This window comes from Macadamia integrifolia, unplaced genomic scaffold (genome assembly GCF_013358625.1).
Source record: "Macadamia integrifolia cultivar HAES 741 unplaced genomic scaffold, SCU_Mint_v3 scaffold164, whole genome shotgun sequence".
Lineage (NCBI taxonomy): Eukaryota > Viridiplantae > Streptophyta > Magnoliopsida > Proteales > Proteaceae > Macadamia > Macadamia integrifolia.
In genome coordinates this window covers 430,768-435,767 of record NW_024868286.1, presented here as the reverse complement: position 1 = coordinate 435,767, position 5,000 = coordinate 430,768, and positions in this window count along the sequence as shown.

Below are 5,000 nucleotides of genomic sequence, written 5' to 3'. Positions count from 1 at the left end.
TCCCAATACCAAAAGGCCACAAAACCGAGCATGACAAAACTCTTGCAAGCAACATACCCACGAGAATGGAGATTTTTTTAAAAGCAAGGAGGGGGGAGGGAATCATGATCTACCACCACCTACAAGTTTGCAACCTATGTTCTCCAGAGACCCACACGTCATTGTTGTATTACAACACTTGACGCAAAAAGGCATGCAAGCACCTCCACACCTAGGCCCAACTTAGAAATGCACTTCTCCAAATAGCATAGGCCACAAAACCGACCATGGAAAAACCCTTGCAAGCAACAGACCCACGATAGTGCAATTTAAAAAGACAAAAAACAATGGGATGGGTGCACGCAAGAAAAACAATAGCCACTCACGCGCATTGCGTCCACTACCGACACAATCCACCGCCAAACCTACTACAACGTAATAAGGATTTGGTAGAAGAAAAATCAATAGCCCCGCTAAGCACGAAAATCACAACAATCAACAGGGGTCGAGGGACTTGAGATCTATCTCTGCCTACAAGCTTGCAATTTTCTTTTTAAAAACAAAAGTGTGGGGGGGGGGAGGGGAAAGTGGAGGGACTCGTGATCTGTCTCCACCTGCAACCTTGCAAACCTATGTTCTCCAGAGACCCACGTTAATGTCGCATCATAACACTTGCGGCAGGAGGCATGCAAATACCTCCGCACCCAGGCACGACTTAGAAACGTATTTCTCCAAATACCATAAAGGCCACAAAATCGAGCATGGGAAAAAACTCTTGCAAGCAACAAACCCACGAGAATGTAATTTTCTTTTTAAAAACAAAAGTGGGGGCAGGGGAGGGGGAGGGACTCGTGATCTGTCTCCACCTACAAGCTTGCAAACCTATGTTCTCCAGAGACCCACGTTAATGTCGCATTATAACACTTGCGGCATGAGGACGCAAACACCTCCGCACCTAGGCACGACTTAGAAATGCATTCCTCCCAATACCAAAATGCCACAAAACCGAGCATGACAAAACTCTTGCAAGCAACATACCCACGAGAATGGAGATTTTTTTAAAAGCAAGGAGGGGGGAGGGAATCATGATCTACCACCACCTACAAGCTTGCAACCTATGTTCTCCAGAGACCCACACGTCATTTTTGTATTACAACACTTGAGGCAAAAAGGCATGCAAGCACCTCCACACCTAGGCCCGACTTAGAAATGCACTTCTCCAAATAGCTTAGGCCACAAAACCGACCATGAAAAAACCCTTGCAAGCAACAAACCCACGATAGTGCAATTTAAAAAAACAAAAAACAATGGGATGGGGGGGAGGGACCAACCAAATATTTATTGTGCACATTGACTTGACCAATGATTCCGTCAAATGTAGATAACACCCCACCCCTTGCACCATGACCTACATATGACAACAAGCCATAAAGCAAAGAAGGGTGCAAATGTGTGACTTCGACCACGCTCGTAAACAGTGGCACTAGCACAACTACACATGGAAGGAAGCAAAGCACGTCAAACTACCACAGTGCCTAGAAGGGATTAATCAACGGGGCCAATGCTTCATTTGCACGTTTTTCACATGCCATGACTCCCTTGGGCATGCTGTACAAAACTAGCAAAAGTTGCAGTAGGCTGCAATGAGGGTGTAACTACAGTGTGCAGGCAGCCATGCAAACCCACCAGCAAGCATTGGCCGGCCAAGGTGCAAAACAAGCGGCTAATTATCCTGACCCTCATGCCATGTTGCTGTCCTTCACATGCCATGCAACTCTTGGAAATGCTGTGTGGCTACTGGTATATGTGGCAGCAGATATGCAAGGAGCCATGCACACCCAACAGCACTCCATGGCAGGCCATAGCGCACATCGAAGGCAATCATCAGAACCAACGTGCCTTGATGGTGATTTTCACATGCCAAGCCTATCTCGGACATGCCATGCGGCTGCGGGTGCATCTGGCGGTAGCTGTGGGGGCACGGTAGCACAAGGTAGGAACCCTTGCGCACCAATCAGCCCAGGGTGGCAGGCAACGGTGTGCGGAAGAGGGGCTGAACATCGGGACGCATTGACCATTTCCTTGTTTTCAAATGCCATGCCTCTCTAGAAACTGCTATGCAGCCACGGACACGTGTCAGCAATAGTGGGGGCATGGTAGCGGTAGGTAGGGAGCGAAGGGCACCCAGCAGCACATGGTTGCTGGCATTGGCGTGCGGCAGATAGGCTGACCACCTGGACAAACGAGCCATGTACTTGTTTTCACATACATGCCAAGCCTTTGTTGGGCTTTCGTTGCGGCTACGACCGCAGGAGGCAACATCCGTCGTGGCATTGCGGCATATATTAGGCAACCACGAGGGCAAAGCAGCACGCCGTGGCAGGCGCAACGCACACCAAGGGCAAAATCTTCGAAACCAACATACCGTGAATGTGTCTTGCACAGGCGATGCCACTCTTGGTCATGCTATACGGCGTTTGACACATACGGCGCAAGATGTGGAGGCACTGCAGCGCAAGGCAGGTAGCCCTACGTGCCCAGCAACACACACTGGCAAGCAACTGTGTGCGGCAGAGGGGAAGACTGTCGGGACGGACGCGCCATGTACATGTTCTCACAAACCACACCTTCCTTGGAAATGCTATGCGTCGAGGGGCACATGTGGCACCAGAAGTTGGGGCGTGACAGCGTATGGTACCCGTCCATGTGCGCCCAGCAGCCCACGATGGCGGGCAAGGCCATGCGGAAGAAGGGGGCGGTGTTGCATGACAGAAGGGCTCGCCATTCGCAAGCACGTCCACCTTCGTAGAGCATGCTCTGCCGCCACTGGCACAAGTTACAGCAGCTGCGGGCACATGGCACGGAAGGAAGGCGGCCATGCACGTCTAGCCGCACGCAGTGGCAGGCCTCAGCGCACACCAAGGGCCAACACATCGAAACCCACGTGCCATTTCACTTCTTTTACCATGCCATGGGTCTTTTCGGATTGCCTACCATGCCCCCTCATCGTCTGCTGCCCCTCGGTGCGGCCCCTCAAAAACCACCCTGGGAGTGACACCCCCCTCCCTCAAGGTAGCTCTTATTCTCTTTGTCCATTTCCAGAAGGAGACATGACCACCCCCCAAAAATATACCGTTCTATTTTTTGAGCTATAAATATCCAAATCAAATGAAACTTGGTAAGAAATTAAGGAAAAATCCAAAGATTATTTTTATACCAAAATCGCCATCTTTGGATAAATATTTATTTTTTTATTAATTTTTTAATATTAAAAAACATATTAAATTCAAAAAACTATGAAAAACCCATTTTAATGTATTTTTCTGAAAACTAAATTTCGGATGTCTTCCAAAGGTTGATAGAATGTTCTGAAAAAATATTGGACCATTCCAACATATTTTGGTATTTTTTATTATTTTATGATTGAAACATTACGAAAAATACCCAAAAAAATGGAAATGCGGGGTTTAATTGAAAATGATTGTACTTTGGGTTCCAAATAGCCAATTGCATGGCTTTTCTAACCCAAAGGGATGTTTCGCACAACATGATTTAAAGACCCAAACTACGTTGTGCGGGCATGGCCTTGGCGTGTGCAGCAGTCGGTGCCTCGTGTGCAGCCGAAGGCCGCAAATGAGCCTCTGTTACATGGATCATGGGGGCCACGGAAGCACCCATGTGTGAGCCACGTGCGTGCGGCTATGTGCATGGAAGACTAGACCTGGGATCGATGGTGCGGCTATGCGTGCAACCTTACGCGAGCCATGTGCCGAAAAGCCCGTGGCATATGCGGCCATGCAAGCCACCAATATCGATGCATGGGAGGCCGTGCCAGTGAACTTGCTCACGGTAGTGCACTCATGGGCGGTGCATGTGGACCACGCAATGCAACCTTGCACGCGGTGGTGCAGCCGTGCCTGCAACCTCTTGCGTGGCTCTTCCGGCCAATCCCGAAACCTAGCGAGCGACGACGAAGCGATGGGCGTGGCACATGCAGCCATGCATGCGACCTAGGGGGCGGTGTGAAGCAATGCATGCAATCTTGCGAGCGCTAGGGCAGCAAGGGGCGCGGCATGTGCGGCCATGCAAGCAACCTTGCGCGAGTTAGTGCGGCCAGAAGCGCGGCATGTGCGGCGTGGAACGCAACCTTGGGCACGACTGTGCAGCCATCTGCGTGTCATGTGCGCCATGCGCGCAATCATCCGTGCATGTGCGTGGCTTGTGCATGTGTTGCCACGCGCCAAACCATGTGCGAGGCTTGTGCAGCCGTGGTCGCAGCCATGTGCGTGGAAGTGCGGCACGTGCAACAGCCCTGCGCGCGCTGCCCGCACCATTGCCATCCGCCATGTGCACCCAGGCCTACCACCTTTTGTGCGGTTGAGCAGCCTTTCCAGCAGCAATGTGTATTGTTGCCTGCTGCCTTACGCGCGGTGTGAACCTTTGCCCCCAGCCATGTGCGCGCGGTAGCCTGCACCCCTGCGCGCGATAGTGGAACCTTACCCCCAACCGTGCCCGAGGTTGCGTGCAACCATGTGTGCGGTATTGCAGCAACGCTCGCATCCATGCGCGCGGTAGCCTGCCTCGACGCTAGCAGACTTAGCGCACTAGTGCAACCTTACCCTCGGCGATGCCTACGCCTTTTGCGTCCATGCCAGCAGCCTTCCGCGCGGTAGTGCAGCCATGCCTGCCACCATGCACGCACATTGTGCGGCCCTGCGTGCGGTACTGCCGCCTCGTGCACTGCCTTCATATGCACTTAGGCACCCTTAGGGGGGCACGCGTTGTTATTGTCATGGGCACGTATATGTGCACACTTGCGGCATTCAAGAGCACAATTAAGCGACACTTGGGCTACACTGGGGTGCACGCTTAGACACACTTATTCAACACTTGCGGGCACGTATAGGCACATTTAAGGCGACACTTGGGGCATTCGAGAGCATGCACAGGCACACTTGGTTGCACACTTGGGCAACAGTTGTGGGCAGCATGGGCACATCTAGGCAACACTTGGGCCATTC